This window comes from Rhinoderma darwinii, unplaced genomic scaffold (assembly GCF_050947455.1).
Source record: "Rhinoderma darwinii isolate aRhiDar2 unplaced genomic scaffold, aRhiDar2.hap1 Scaffold_4374, whole genome shotgun sequence".
Lineage (NCBI taxonomy): Eukaryota > Metazoa > Chordata > Amphibia > Anura > Rhinodermatidae > Rhinoderma > Rhinoderma darwinii.
Genome location: NW_027463857.1, coordinates 96,306 through 112,172, shown reverse-complemented (window position 1 = coordinate 112,172; position 15,867 = coordinate 96,306). Strand labels below are relative to the sequence as shown.

The following is a 15,867-nucleotide window of genomic DNA, read 5'->3' as shown; positions in this document are numbered from 1 at the left end:
GAAGTGTTTTAGCAGCATACTGGTCTGGTGGGATTGGGCCAAGGAGAAGTTTGCTGGGTTTTTTAAACAAATTTGTTTTAAGAAGGCACAAGATAGGAAGAAGAAGGAAGCCATTTTAATCTCAAGATTGGAAGCACTTTATAAATTCAGGAATATTGGTTTTGATGTGAGTAGCGAAATTGAGGACATTAGGGAGGAGAGGAGAAAGTGCTTGAAAGAAAGTGGGAGAAACATTGTGTACCGTGCAAAAGTACAGCATATGGAGGAGAATGAGAAGTGTACTCGGTACTTTTTTAAGAAATGTTTTAATTCCAAAGGGCTTTTTAAATCGATTCTAACCCCAGATGGTGAAGTGACTGGGAAGGAGATGGTGAAGGGAATCGTTGGCTTTTATGAAACACTTTTTAATAATGATAGCAGAGCGTCTGAAGTGGAGATTAATGACTATTGTAAGATTTTATCCAATAATGTGCCAGAGGAAAGTGTTGGCTTTTTAACGGAAGATGTGAGGAAGGGGGAGGTCAAGCGCGCCATGGAGGGTATGGCAAAAGGGAAAACTCCTGGTAGCGATGGCCTCCCTGCTGAGTTTTATTGTTCTTATTGGCATATAATTGGGGAAGAATTTCATAAGGTTGTGCAATATATCTTTAGTTGCGGGCTTTTATCATCTTCTATGCAGAATGGGATTGTGACTTTGATTCATAAAAAAGGTGATGAAAAAGATATAAGAAATTGGCGCCCAATCACATTGTTAAATAATGATTATAAAATTGTGGCAAAGATTGTGGCAAACAGGTTAAACGATGTGATAGGTCTTATGGTAGGGGACTATCAGGTGTGCGCAGTACCTGGAAGAAAGATTTCTGACAACTTAGTGCTTTTAAGAGATATTATTTATTATTCAAATTTTAACAAAATTCCTTTATTTATTGAATCAACTGACTTTGAAAAAGCATATGATAAAGTGTCACACCGTTTTATGTTTACAGCTTTGAGACAGCTAGGCGTCCCTGAAAAACTGCTTAGAGTGATTAGAGGATTGTACAGTGGAGCTAATAGTCAAATATTAGTAAATGGTCATGTTAGTGAAGCATTTAGGGTAAGATCAGGAGTGAGACAGGGATGCCCTCTCTCCCCAATTCTTTTTATATGTGTAATTGAAACACTTTTAAAATCAGTTCAGCAGGACAAAGGAATGAGAGGAGTTTTTGTCCCAGGTGCCAATGGGAAAAATGTAAAATCGATAGGCTACATGGATGATGTGGCCTTTATCTGTAATTCTCAGAGTGATCTAAATAGAGCGAATCTCCATTTGAGGATTTTTTGTAGCTTGGCAGGGATGAATGTAAATTGGAGCAAATGCCAGCTAGTGAATTTTGGACAACAAATGGATGTAGTGGTGGATAAGATTCAAAAGAAAGAAGAGCTAGAAATACTAGGTATAATTTTTGAGAAAGATTTAAAAGGCAAGAAGAGTCATGCAATATTGGAGAAAAAGGTGGAGAAGAAGATAAATTTTTGGAAATTGAGAAAATTGTCTTTTAAAGGGAAAATTTTAATAATCAAAGCTGTGATTTTACCTCTACTTTTATACACAACGATGATCCTCCCGCCGGGGAAGTTATGGATGAGAAGAATGACGAGGAAACTGTTCATTTTTTACTGGGGATCAAAAATGGAAAAGATAAGAAGAGCGACTGTTATGAGCAACCCCGAGCGGGGAGGGTATGGTTTTCCAAATATAGAGGTTTTTATAAAAATGCATTATTTTTTATTGATTTTTAAAACCGTACAGTGCAACAACAGGACAGCTGACATGTGTAAGTATCTAGCAGGTTGGTTGCTTACAAAATGGGGATGGTGTGAAAGGGACCTGAGGAGACCCATGTCATTGGTAATGCCTGTTTTTTATACGGTCCTCAGGTCCTTTAGTGATCAATACCGATTGAGTTCCCTTGGTAAGCCTGAGAAAAGTGCAATAGTACAACATTTGAGGAAAGATGAGGTTTTGTGTGATGTGCCATTTTGCAGTTCTGCACAGTCAGCTAAGATATGGAAGTTATTTTACGTGTCTGGGCTGTCAAATAGACAAAAAGACGTGACATGGCTCTCATTACATGGCTGCCTCCCAACCCGATCTTTTATGAGTAGACGGGGCATTAATATACGAGAAGTATGTCCAAGAGAGGGTTGTGGAGGTATAGAAGATATTTACCACATATTTTGGGACTGCTTTTATGCCAGACAAGTTCTGTTTTTATTGGAGGGCCTGTTTGCTGCACTTACTGGTGTTAGGAATTTTATTTTTGAAAGGGTTTTAATTGGTCAAGATTTTACTTCTGATTTAAATGTACGCGTCTGCTGGATTGTTTTTACTATTTTTAAGGAGGTTTTATGGGATACTAGAAACCTGCTGGTTTTTGGAAAGAACATGCTAACTCCGAGAGAATGTAGAAAAGTGTTTTTATCCAGATTATTTACAGTGTTTTTATGTGATAAGAAGAGATTAGGTGATGGAAAAGCGGAAGAAATCTGGAAACATACGGAATGGAACAATTTTTGTAAGTAAACTTGATTATTTATTCTTTTACTAGAAGTGTCGACCAATAGTTTTTTTTCCAAATGATGTTTTTTTAGACCTTGTTTTATGGTTTGAGTCACATGACGTGAAACTGATTACAGAAATATAAACGAGAGTCTGCTAACTGAGGAAAAAAAAAAAAAAAAACAAAAAAAAAAAAAAAAAAAATCTGTTCTTATCAGTTTAATATCTGATATGTCCCCTATCTGGGGACCATATATTAAATGGATTTTTAGAACAGGGAGATGGAAATAGAGCTTGCTCTGTCCACTCCACGCATTGACCTGGTATTGCAGTATTTCCAGGACCGGTGCACCCTTTCCTTATGTGTTGACTAAAATCAGATTCCAAAAGTGTTTTTTGTGTTTGCCATTGTTACTGTCTTTCTGAAGGGATCTCCCCTTTTAATCCCATTATTTCAACACCTGTTGGACAATGCATGAGTGATAATGAGCTAATTGATTAAATGCAATTAATGAATACATTGCCACCTCTTGTTTTGTGTCGTCTGTGTGTCTGTGTTTCCGGCATTTCACATTGGAACAGCTCATTCACCTTCCTTGTCTTCTCTCCGCCCTCCCTTTTAGGTAAGTTAAAGAGCTGCACCTGAGCCAGCCACTGATTGATGCAGCACCACAGTCAAATAGTGGAGTGGAGTAGGGGAACAGCAAACAGCCATTAAAGCCACCCGCCCGCCCGCCACAATGGACCTACCTGTGTACACTAGATGGATGTGATGGAATGTACTGTCGTCCCTACATTTCAAGAAGGAGTAAGAACTGCAGTTGCAACAAAGCCTTGCTTGCCTACAAAGAGAGCAGCAATTTGGATTTGTTACTATGTTACCTAGAAGAATAACAAACTGTGCAAGGATGGAGGTTGTAGGAGCAAGGAGAAGTTGTCTGTAAAGTTGGTGGATGCTTATTTTCCATTTTGCAGTCCCTTGTCTCCCTCTTGTGGCCTCCTGGAGGCAACTAGCTGTGCAAAAAAAGACAGCCTGGCGGCCGGCTGTTGCAGTGTTGCCCTCTCAGGCAACACTGAGTGACTGACTGAGCCGCACCGTCTTATATAAAGTTCAGACGGAACTTTGCACGTGTCATAGTGGAGCCCTGAGGAGCCAGAGCCAGCTTTCTGACATCATAATGGGGCCTCAGAGATAAAAGCCTGGGCCCAGGCAGTGTTGGTCAGTGCTGCTCAGCAGGCAGCACTGGACTGGACTGGATTACAGCTGATACAAGGTGTGAAGGAACAAGGGGTGGCTGTGGGCATGCACTGGCTGCCGCTGCCAGTGTTTATCTGCATGGCAGCAGGGCATTTGGGCGTTGCCAGGAAGGCGTTTTTATGTAGATTCCTCCTCTTTCAGCACTGCATTGTGGTGCAAGCAAAAGAAGCAAATCCTGTCTGGCTTCCTCTCCGGCCTTTATTCACCTCCCGTGTAGCTGTGAGTGTGTGAGCCTGCAGGGCCCCATGGAATTGCCTAGAAGTAGGCTGAATCGCTGCAAGGGCTGAACAGCAGTATCGGGCAGGCTCGGGCAACGCGCGGCCCGTTCGGGTTATCGCTTCTCGGCCTTTTGGCTAAGATCAAGTGTAGTATCTGTTCTTATCAGTTTAATATCTGATACGTCCCCTATCTGGGGACCATATATTAAATGGATTTTTAGAACAGGGAGATGGAAATAGAGCTTGCTCTGTCCACTCCACGCATTGACCTGGTATTGCAGTATTTCCAGGACCGGTGCACCCTTTCCTTATGTGTTGACTAAAATCAGATTCCAAAAGTGTTTTTTGTGTTTGCCATTGTTTCTGTCTTTCTGAAGGGATCTCCCCTTTTAATCCCATTATTTCAACACCTGTTGGACAATGCATGAGTGATAATGAGCTAATTGATTAAATGCAATTAATGAATACATTGCCACCTCTTGTTTTGTGTCGTCTGTGTGTCTGTGTTTCCGGCATTTCACATTGGAACAGCTCATTCACCTTCCTTGTCTTCTCTCCGCCCTCCCTTTTAGGTAAGTTAAAGAGCTGCACCTGAGCCAGCCACTGATTGATGCAGCACCACAGTCAAATAGTGGAGTGGAGTAGGGGAACAGCAAACAGCCATTAAAGCCGCCCGCCCGCCCGCCACAATGGACCTACCTGTGTACACTAGATGGATGTGATGGAATGTACTGTCGTCCCTACATTTCAAGAAGGAGTAAGAATTGCAGTTGCAACAAAGCCTTGCTTGCCTACAAAGAGCGCAGCAATTTGGATTTGTTACTATGTTACCTAGAAGAATAACAAACTGTGCAAGGATGGAGGTTGTAGGAGCAAGGAGAAGTTGTCTGTAAAGTTGGTGGATGCTTATTTTCCATTTTGCAGTCCCTTGTCTCCCTCTTGTGGCCTCCTGGAGGCAACTAGCTGTGCAAAAAAAGACAGCCTGGCGGCCGGCTGTTGCAGTGTTGCCCTCTCAGGCAACACTGAGTAGTCGACTGACTGAGCCGCACCGTCTTATATAAAGTTCAGACGGAACTTTGCACGTGTCATAGTGGAGCCCTGAGGAGCCAGAGCCAGCTTTCTGACATCATAATGGGGCCTCAGAGATAAAAGCCTGGGCCCAGGCAGTGTTGGTCAGTGCTGCTCAGCAGGCAGCACTGGACTGGACTGGATTACAGCTGATACAAGGTGTGAAGGAACAAGCGGTGGCTGTGGGCATGCACTGGCTGCCGCTGCCAGTGTTTATCTGCATGGCAGCAGGGCATTTGGGCGTTGCCAGGAAGGCGTTTTTATGTAGATTCCTCCTCTTTCAGCACTGCATTGTGGTGCAAGCAAAAGAAGCAAATCCTGTCTGGCTTCCTCTCCGGCCTTTATTCACCTCCCGTGTAGCTGTGAGTGTGTGAGCCTGCAGGGCCCCATGGAATTGCCTAGAAGTAGGCTGAATCGCTGCAAGGGCTGAACAGCAGTATCGGGCAGGCTCGGGCAACGCGCGGCCCGTTCGGGTTATCGCTTCTCGGCCTTTTGGCTAAGATCAAGTGTAGTATCTGTTCTTATCAGTTTAATATCTGATACGTCCCCTATCTGGGGACCATATATTAAATGGATTTTTAGAACAGGGAGATGGAAATAGAGCTTGCTCTGTCCACTCCACGCATTGACCTGGTATTGCAGTATTTCCAGGACCGGTGCACCCTTTCCTTATGTGTTGACTAAAATCAGATTCCAAAAGTGTTTTTTGTGTTTGCCATTGTTTCTGTCTTTCTGAAGGGATCTCCCCTTTTAATCCCATTATTTCAACACCTGTTGGACAATGCATGAATGATAATGAGCTAATTGATTAAATGCAATTAATGAATACATTGCCACCTCTTGTTTTGTGTCGTCTGTGTGTCTGTGTTTCCGGCATTTCACATTGGAACAGCTCATTCACCTTCCTTGTCTTCTCTCCGCCCTCCCTTTTAGGTAAGTTAAAGAGCTGCACCTGAGCCAGCCACTGATTGATGCAGCACCACAGTCAAATAGTGGAGTGGAGTAGGGGAACAGCAAACAGCCATTAAAGCCGCCCGCCCGCCCGCCCGCCCGCCACAATGGACCTACCTGTGTACACTAGATGGATGTGATGGAATGTACTATTGTCCCTACATTTCAAGAAGGAGTAAGAATTGCAGTTGCAACAAAGCCTTGCTTTTCTACAAAGAGAGCAGCAATTTGGATTTGTTACTATGTTACCTAGAAGAATAACAAACTGTGCAAGGATGGAGGTTGTAGGAGCAAGGAGAAGTTGTCTGTAAAGTTGGTGGATGCTTATTTTCCATTTTGCAGTCCCTTGTCTCCCTCTTGTGGCCTCCTGGAGGCAACTAGCTGTGCAAAAAAAGACAGCCTGGCGGCCGGCTGTTGCAGTGTTGCCCTCTCAGGCAACACTGAGTGACTGACTGAGCCGCACCGTCTTATATAAAGTTCAGACGGAACTTTGCACGTGTCATAGTGGAGCCCTGAGTAGCCAGAGCCAGCTTTCTGACATCATAATGGGGCCTCAGAGATAAAAGCCTGGGCCCAGGCAGTGTTGGTCAGTGCTGCTCAGCAGGCAGCACTGGACTGGACTGGATTACAGCTGATACAAGGTGTGAAGGAACAAGGGGTGGCTGTGGGCATGCAGCCCTTGCAGCGATTCAGCCTACTTCTAGGCAATTCCATGGGGCCCTGCAGGCTCACACACTCACAGCTACACGGGAGGTGAATAAAGGCCGGAGAGAAAGCCAGACAGGATTTGCTTCTTTTGCTTGCACCACAATGCAGTGCTGAAAGAGGAGGAATCTACATAAAAACGCCTTCCTGGCAACGCCCAAATGCCCTGCTGCCATGCAGATAAACACTGGCAGCGGCAGCCAGTGCATGCCCACAGCCACCCCTTGTTCCTTCACACCTTGTATCAGCTGTAATCCAGTCCAGTCCAGTGCTGCCTGCTGAGCAGCACTGACCAACACTGCCTGGGCCCAGGCTTTTATCTCTGAGGCCCCATTATGATGTCAGAAAGCTGGCTCTGGCTCCTCAGGGCTCCACTATGACACATGCAAAGTTCCGTCTGAACTTTATATAAGACGGTGCGGCTCAGTCAGTCACTCAGTGTTGCCTGAGAGGGCAACACTGCAACAGCCGGCCGCCAGGCTGTCTTTTTTTGCACAGCTAGTTGCCTCCAGGAGGCCACAAGAGGGAGACAAGGGAATGCAAAATGGAAAATAAGCATCCACCAACTTTACAGACAACTTCTCCTTGCTCCTACAACCTCCATCCTTGCACAGTTTGTTATTCTTCTAGGTAACATAGTAACAAATCCAAATTGCTGCTCTCTTTGTAGGCAAGCAAGGCTTTGTTGCAACTGCAATTCTTACTCCTTCTTGAAATGTAGGGACGACAGTACATTCCATCACATCCATCTAGTGTACACAGGTAGGTCCATTGTGGCGGGCGGGCGGGCGGGCGGCTTTAATGGCTGTTTGCTGTTCCCCTACTCCACTCCACTATTTGACTGTGGTGCTGCATCAATCAGTGGCTGGCTCAGGTGCAGCTCTTTAACTTACCTAAAAGGGAGGGCGGAGAGAAGACAAGGAAGGTGAATGAGCTGTTCCAATGTGAAATGCCGGAAACACAGACACACAGACGACACAAAACAAGAGGTGGCAATGTATTCATTAATTGCATTTAATCAATTAGCTCATTATCACTCATGCATTGTCCAACAGGTGTTGAAATAATGGGATTAAAAGGAGAGATCCCTTCAGAAAGACAGAAACAATGGCAAACACAAAAAACACTTTTGGAATCTGATTTTAGTCAACACATAAGGAAAGGGTGCACCGGTCCTGGAAATACTGCAATACCAGGTCAATGCGTGGAGTGGACAGAGCAAGCTCTATTTCCATCTCCCTGTTCTAAAAATCCATTTAATATATGGTCCCCAGATAGGGGACGTATCAGATATTAAACTGATAAGAACAGATACTACACTTGATCTTAGCCAAAAGGCCGAGAAGCGATAACCCGAACGGGCCGCGCGTTGCCCGAGCCTGCCCGATACTGCTGTTCAGCCCTTGCAGCGATTCAGCCTACTTCTAGGCAATTCCATGGGGCCCTGCAGGCTCACACACTCACAGCTACACGGGAGGTGAATAAAGGCCGGAGAGGAAGCCAGACAGGATTTGCTTCTTTTGCTTGCACCACAATGCAGTGCTGAAAGAGGAGGAATCTACATAAAAACGCCTTCCTGGCAACGCCCAAATGCCCTGCTGCCATGCAGATAAACACTGGCAGCGGCAGCCAGTGCATGCCCACAGCCACCCCTTGTTCCTTCACACCTTGTATCAGCTGTAATCCAGTCCAGTCCAGTGCTGCCTGCTGAGCAGCACTGACCAACACTGCCTGGGCCCAGGCTTTTATCTCTGAGGCCCCATTATGATGTCAGAAAGCTGGCTCTGGCTCTTCAGGGCTCCACTATGACACGTGCAAAGTTCCGTCTGAACTTTATATAAGACGGTGCGGCTCAGTCAGTCACTCAGTGTTGCCTGAGAGGGCAACACTGCAACAGCCGGCCGCCAGGCTGTCTTTTTTTGCACAGCTAGTTGCCTCCAGGAGGCCACAAGAGGGAGACAAGGGACTGCAAAATGGAAAATAAGCATCCACCAACTTTACAGACAACTTCTCCTTGCTCCTACAACCTCCATCCTTGCACAGTTTGTTATTCTTCTAGGTAACATAGTAACAAATCCAAATTGCTGCTCTCTTTGTAGGCAAGCAAGGCTTTGTTGCAACTGCAATTCTTACTCCTTCTTGAAATGTAGGGACGACAGTACATTCCATCACATCCATCTAGTGTACACAGGTAGGTCCATTGTGGCGGGCGGGCGGCTTTAATGGCTGTTTGCTGTTCCCCTACTCCACTCCACTATTTGACTGTGGTGCTGCATCAATCAGTGGCTGGCTCAGGTGCAGCTCTTTAACTTACCTAAAAGGGAGGGCGGAGAGAAGACAAGGAAGGTGAATGAGCTGTTCCAATGTGAAATGCCGGAAACACAGACACACAGACGACACAAAACAAGAGGTGGCAATGTATTCATTAATTGCATTTAATCAATTAGCTCATTATCACTCATGCATTGTCCAACAGGTGTTGAAATAATGGGATTAAAAGGGGAGATCCCTTCAGAAAGACAGAAACAATGGCAAACACAAAAAACACTTTTGGAATCTGATTTTAGTCAACACATAAGGAAAGGGTGCACCGGTCCTGGAAATACTGCAATACCAGGTCAATGCGTGGAGTGGACAGAGCAAGCTCTATTTCCATCTCCCTGTTCTAAAAATCCATTTAATATATGGTCCCCAGATAGGGGACGTATCAGATATTAAACTGATAAGAACAGATACTACACTTGATCTTAGCCAAAAGGCCGAGAAGCGATAACCCGAACGGGCCGCGCGTTGCCCGAGCCTGCCCGATACTGCTGTTCAGCCCTTGCAGCGATTCAGCCTACTTCTAGGCAATTCCATGGGGCCCTGCAGGCTCACACACTCACAGCTACACGGGAGGTGAATAAAGGCCGGAGAGGAAGCCAGACAGGATTTGCTTCTTTTGCTTGCACCACAATGCAGTGCTGAAAGAGGAGGAATCTACATAAAAACGCCTTCCTGGCAACGCCCAAATGCCCTGCTGCCATGCAGATAAACACTGGCAGCGGCAGCCAGTGCATGCCCACAGCCACCCCTTGTTCCTTCACACCTTGTATCAGCTGTAATCCAGTCCAGTCCAGTGCTGCCTGCTGAGCAGCACTGACCAACACTGCCTGGGCCCAGGCTTTTATCTCTGAGGCCCCATTATGATGTCAGAAAGCTGGCTCTGGCTCCTCAGGGCTCCACTATGACACGTGCAAAGTTCCGTCTGAACTATATATAAGACGGTGCGGCTCAGTCAGTCACTCAGTGTTGCCTGAGAGGGCAACACTGCAACAGCCGGCCGCCAGGCTGTCTTTTTTTGCACAGCTAGTTGCCTCCAGGAGGCCACAAGAGGGAGACAAGGGACTGCAAAATGGAAAATAAGCATCCACCAACTTTACAGACAACTTCTCCTTGCTCCTACAACCTCCATCCTTGCACAGTTTGTTATTCTTCTAGGTAACATAGTAACAAATCCAAATTGCTGCTCTCTTTGTAGGCAAGCAAGGCTTTGTTGCAACTGCAATTCTTACTCCTTCTTGAAATGTAGGGACGACAGTACATTCCATCACATCCATCTAGTGTACACAGGTAGGTCCATTGTGGCGGGCGGGCGGGTGGCTTTAATGGCTGTTTGCTGTTCCCCTACTCCACTCCACTATTTGACTGTGGTGCTGCATCAATCAGTGGCTGGCTCAGGTGCAGCTCTTTAACTTACCTAAAAGGGAGGGCGGAGAGAAGACAAGGAAGGTGAATGAGCTGTTCCAATGTGAAATGCCGGAAACACAGACACACAGACGACACAAAACAAGAGGTGGCAATGTATTCATTAATTGCATTTAATCAATTAGCTCATTATCACTCATGCATTGTCCAACAGGTGTTGAAATAATGGGATTAAAAGGGGAGATCCCTTCAGAAAGACAGAAACAATGGCAAACACAAAAAACACTTTTGGAATCTGATTTTAGTCAACACATAAGGAAAGGGTGCACCGGTCCTGGAAATACTGCAATACCAGGTCAATGCGTGGAGTGGACAGAGCAAGCTCTATTTCCATCTCCCTGTTCTAAAAATCCATTTAATATATGGTCCCCAGATAGGGGACGTATCAGATATTAAACTGATAAGAACAGATTTTTTTTTTGAGTTGACTACCCCAACAAAGGAGGTAACCGTTTATTTAAAATTTTGAACAAATTTACAATAAATCAATACATTTCAACAAAAATTTACATAAATTTACAATCATGGTTTTTAATACAGATAAATACAAATTGTCAAATAAAAACAATTTATAAAAGGGCACTTGGTGGCATCATATTATGGAACTCCATTCACTTAAAAACCATTTTCTACATAAAACAGGAGAGAGTTTTTTATCTAAAAGAAAATATTTGTACATTTCATTAAGACAAATGGCTAAAACATCTTCCACAGCTAAAACTTCACACTTAAATAATAAAATGTTTCTGGCCGCCCACAGAGCTGCTTTTACGCAGTTGGTGATCTTCCATGCCATCATTTTTCGAGTCTGTGTTGGGCATTCCAGGCATCCATATAAAACGCCATCACTTGTGTATCTCCGAAGTCCTGTAATCTTCTGTACCAAGGGGAGGATTCTTGTCCATATCAATTTCGCGTAAAAACATTCCCAGAATAGGTGGTAGACTGTCTCGTCATCTCTACATCCTCCCCTTGGACACGCAGCCGAGTTGGTCAGTCCCCTTCGATGCTGGAATGCCCGGCATGGAAGACACTCGTGGGCACAGCTCCAGGCCAGATCTTTCTGTGGGTTAAAAAGATATTTAGCGCTCACCATCTTCCATATTTCTTTACATTTTTGTTCATTAAAATTACTGATGGGAGCTACTAAAACATTTTCTTTTATCTTTTTTAAAATTCCTTTACTATTTTTTACTTCGTTAATATTTTTGTCTTTTAAGTTAAAAAGGTTTACAATTTTTTCTAAAATTTTATACTGGCCAGAAAGGTTAAAAGCATATGGGGAGCTTAAAACCGTGGAGAACCAACCGTTCCTCCTCATAAAATAACCTGTGTTAAAACGTATAAAATATGACCAGTAATGTTCCTTAAAAACTGCATTAAGACATAAAGTAAAAAATTTTATTAAAAGGAATGCTTTTATATCGGGGAAATCCTTCCCCCCCATTGGTTTGGGTAATATTACCTTCTCTCTCCTGAGCTTTTCCATCCTGGAGTTCCATAAAAATGTGAAACATGCTTTAATTATTTTTTTCAATAAAATCTCAGGGGGAGGGAATACCATACTTAAATATAATAAAATAGGTAAAATCACCATTTTTGTAATTAAAACCTTTCCCTCCATTGTTAACTTTCTCATGTTCCACATGCAAATTTTCTGATTGACTTTTTGTGCCACCAAGTCCCAACTGGTAAAACCATTATTTGACTCATTGAAGGAGACTCCTAAAATTTGTACAGACTCTGACACAGGGACTGGAATGTCCATTAAAACCATTTTGCCGATATTTAAGATGTTACTTTTATTAAAATTGACTAAAAAACCGGAGGAGCAACAGAATTGGTAAATCTGTTTAAAAGATTTCTGTAATGACAGGGTGTCCCTGCAAAGGACCGCGACATCGTCCATGTACCCCACCACTTTAGCCTCTAGTCCCCCCCCGCCCGGCAGGGGGACTCCGCTTATCTGCTTATCCTTTCTTAACCTGCAGAGTAGAGGCTCGATCGCACAAATAAAAAGTAGTGGGGACAAGGGACACCCCTGCTTCACTCCGGAATTTAAAAGGACATCCTGTGTCTTAAAACCCTTTACTAAAATTTTGCTAGTACAATTTTCATAAAAGGCCTTCAGAGACTGTAAAAAACCTTCCGGTATACCCATTTTTTCTAAAACCTTAAAAAGATAAAAATGTGACACTCTATCGAAGGCTTTCTCGAAATCTATAGATAAAATTGCCATTTTACCTCCTCTCTCTTTCGTGTCACTGATCACATCTTTTAAAAGGTTTAAATTATCCCATATACTCCTCCCGGGTATCCCACAGACCTGATTGGAGTGTATGATCTGGCCTATCACTGCTTTTAATCTGTTCGCACATATCTTCGCCATTACTTTGTAGTCAGAGTTTAGCAAAGTGATAGGCCTCCAATTTTTAATGTCTGTTTTGTCCCCCTTTTTGTAAAGCAGGGACACCTTGCCTTTCTTCCAGGACCCCGGGAGGGCTTTTGTTCTAAAAACTTGGGTAAAAAGAGGGTGGAGATCCTCTTTTAAAATACCATAAAATATGACATAAAATTCTATAGGTATACCGTCAGGGCCAGGGACTTTACCTGTTTTAAAACTCTTTGTAGTTTCTAAAATCTCCTGTTCCGTAATATTCTGTAATAAAAACACTTGGGAAGCAGGATCTAAAACAGCATCCACCTCCTTCAATGAGTCGTTCATAAAATCAACATCAACATGTTTTGTATTAAAAAGATCCGCATAAAAACCGTGCACCTTTTTTAAAATGTTTTGGGTATTTGTTTCCCCATCTATCTCATTTAACAGGGTATGCTTATCATTTATTTTCTTGAAGAAGTACCTGGAGCAGGTCTCATTTTCTTCAAGATGTTTTACCTTAGAGCGAAAGATTATCTCCTTTCCCCTCTGCTCCAGGCACTGGGAGATTTCTTTTTTAATTTCGGTGATCTCTTTCTCCACATGCATACCCTGTTCTCTGAACTTGTATTGGGTCTGCAGACGGGTATTTAAATTAGCATAAAATTCAAATTTTTCTTTTGCTTTCTTCATCCCAGCTTTAATAAAAAAATCTCTTATCTTTATTTTCATTTTTTCCCACCAGGAAACAATTAGCATATTGGGATGTCTTACCCGTCTGCAGCCCTTATAAAAGGTGATAAAATCGGATAAAATTTGCGGATCCTCTAAAAGGGATACGTTTAATTTCCAGGCTTTCTTCGGAGTTCTCCTTTGATCGTTCAAATTAACTTTAAAATATAAAAGTTTATGGTCAGAAAACACGTTAGAATTAAGATCACATTTAAAAGGCAGTATTTGATAAGAGCAAAAAATAAAATCAATCCTGGAGCTGCAGTTTACATTGCTCCAGGTGACGCCGTCCTCTTCAGGTAAATCCCTATTGCATTTTTTAAAAACATCAGTAAGTTTAAAATCCACTGTAATATCTTTTAAAATAGACGGGGTTTTATCATAATTTCGACTTACTGAATTAGAGAACCGGCGTTCCCCCTTTAAAATACAATTAAAATCACCAGCTAAAATAAGTGGTTCTGAATCATTGATAAAAAGGGGTAAAATTTCCAGCATTTTTGCTCTTTCTTTTTTGTCTGTAGAACCATAAAAGTTTAAAAACTGCCATCTAACACCGTTTATAAAAGCTTTGACCATTAAAATTCTGCCTGGTAAAATTTCATAAAAACGATCAATTAAAACGTTCCCTTTGAATAAAATGGCGACACCTGCGGCTTTTGATTCATTGGACCCGGACCACACTGAAGGTCCGAGTCTCCAGTCTTCCTCATATTTTTTATAATTCATGCGGTGAGGTATGCAGCATTCCTGTAGGAAAAACACTGAGGCGGTAAAAACAGAAAGGTAGTTAAAAAGGGCAGCTCTTCTTGTCTGTGAGTGCACGCTTCTTACATTAAAGGAAAGACCACATAACTCAGCCATGAGGAAAAGGGAGAGAGACAGTCTATTTTTATCTTACCCGAGGAGGCCTCAGCAGTCCTCCGCGTCGCCAGACACCCCACTCGAGCTCTCATCATCATCTTTCCTCGAGTCAAATGTACGCATCGATGAGGTTTGAGAGGAAGACCCGTCACTCAGCTGACCCCCCATACCTAAGGCGCTTCTTGAAAATGGGTCCCAGACGGACTCAACGGGTAAGATTCCGCAATCTTTGGCAGCGTCCTCCCCTTCTATAGGGGCAGGAATCGCGCTTCTGGACGTCTCAGGGACCACGCTGACCTCGGAGGCAGCTGTCCCTATATCCCCCAACTGTCTGGAAGGGGGGGGACCTTTAGCTGTCGCTTCCGGGGGCAAGTCAACTGGTTTCCCTGCCTTCAACCTGGCAGGTACTCCCATCGGCACCCCCGCTGCCACCTCCGAGTACGCCCTACGTCTCTTGGTGAGCGCTGCCGCTCCGCCCGGGACCTCTGCCTCAGGTACAGGCTGACCCAGCATCTCTTGCAGGTCAGTAGGATCAGCTTCATCCGAACTACCCTGCGCCCCAGTCTCCTGGGGGGGCTCTTTCGTCCGCTGATCACTGGCTCTGCGTTTTTGCCGCCTCTGCTCTTTAGGGTCACCTGTTTGGGGGGGTCTGCTGGAGGTATCCATTTCGTCTTGCTCACCTCCTTGGGGTTCCTCTCCTTGTACGGGGGTGATCTGGCCTGCGGGCCGCTCGGGACGCCTTGGCCGGTCCTCGGGTTGTTCCAACTCTTTAGATCTGTGGGGACAAGTAGCATAGAGGTGACCAACTCGGCTGCAAAAACGGCACCTTTTCCCCAGAGGGCAAGTTTTGGTCTCGTGCTCAGAGCTGCCGCAGTTCCTACAGGTGCTGTCGCAAGACTCCTTGGTGTGACCGTACTTTTGGCACTTCCTACAGAATGGAGGCATCCCTGAAAAATAAAAGTCTCCGGCCATATCACCTATTTTAAAACGTGCTGGCGGCAACATTATCCCTCCTGTAAAATTGGCATCTTTATAACATGTTACATTGAATCTCCACTTTGAGGTCCATACACCAACCTCATTCATGACTTTGCCAATACATTTCACAGTTTTAAAATAAGGGAATAAAAAGGACATCACTTCTTTTAAGTCGGCAAAAGGGCAGTACATCTTTATAACTATCATTTTAGTGATGTCCATAACGTGCTCATAAAAATCAACACCGTCCAGTCTCGGGTCATTTTTTACCGTATAAGCCGCCAGCAGATCTCGGAATACTCCATTCTGTATGAAAGTAACATCGTATGTCCTCCTTCTTGGGTAATCCTGCACCGCCAAAATTTCTCGCTTCTGGATGTTGAAGATACCAACAAGTACGGTCTCCACAACAAATTTTAAG

At 44.0% G+C, this 15,867-nt stretch overlaps 5 non-coding genes and 1 pseudogene across 5 annotated transcripts; 3 read left to right on the top strand and 3 right to left on the bottom strand.

Moving 5' to 3' along the window:
• The first annotated feature begins 2,701 nt into the window (after positions 1 to 2,701).
• On the top strand, positions 2,702 to 2,902 carry LOC142714045 (U2 spliceosomal RNA; annotated as a pseudogene).
• A 1,234-nt stretch (positions 2,903 to 4,136) lies between these two features.
• On the top strand, positions 4,137 to 4,327 carry LOC142714013 (U2 spliceosomal RNA). Its single transcript, XR_012870236.1, has one exon. It is a non-coding gene; the product is annotated as a U2 spliceosomal RNA (small nuclear RNA).
• Positions 4,328 to 5,565: 1,238 nt separating this feature from the next.
• Positions 5,566 to 5,756, top strand: LOC142714012 (U2 spliceosomal RNA). The gene has a single exon (XR_012870235.1). It is a non-coding gene; the product is annotated as a U2 spliceosomal RNA (small nuclear RNA).
• Positions 5,757 to 7,904: 2,148 nt separating this feature from the next.
• Positions 7,905 to 8,095, bottom strand: LOC142714010 (U2 spliceosomal RNA). Its single transcript, XR_012870233.1, has one exon. It is a non-coding gene; the product is annotated as a U2 spliceosomal RNA (small nuclear RNA).
• Positions 8,096 to 9,325: 1,230 nt separating this feature from the next.
• Positions 9,326 to 9,516, bottom strand: LOC142714009 (U2 spliceosomal RNA). The gene has a single exon (XR_012870232.1). It is a non-coding gene; the product is annotated as a U2 spliceosomal RNA (small nuclear RNA).
• Positions 9,517 to 10,750: 1,234 nt separating this feature from the next.
• Positions 10,751 to 10,941, bottom strand: LOC142714042 (U2 spliceosomal RNA). Its single transcript, XR_012870261.1, has one exon. It is a non-coding gene; the product is annotated as a U2 spliceosomal RNA (small nuclear RNA).
• Between the last annotated feature and the right edge of the window lie 4,926 nt (positions 10,942 to 15,867).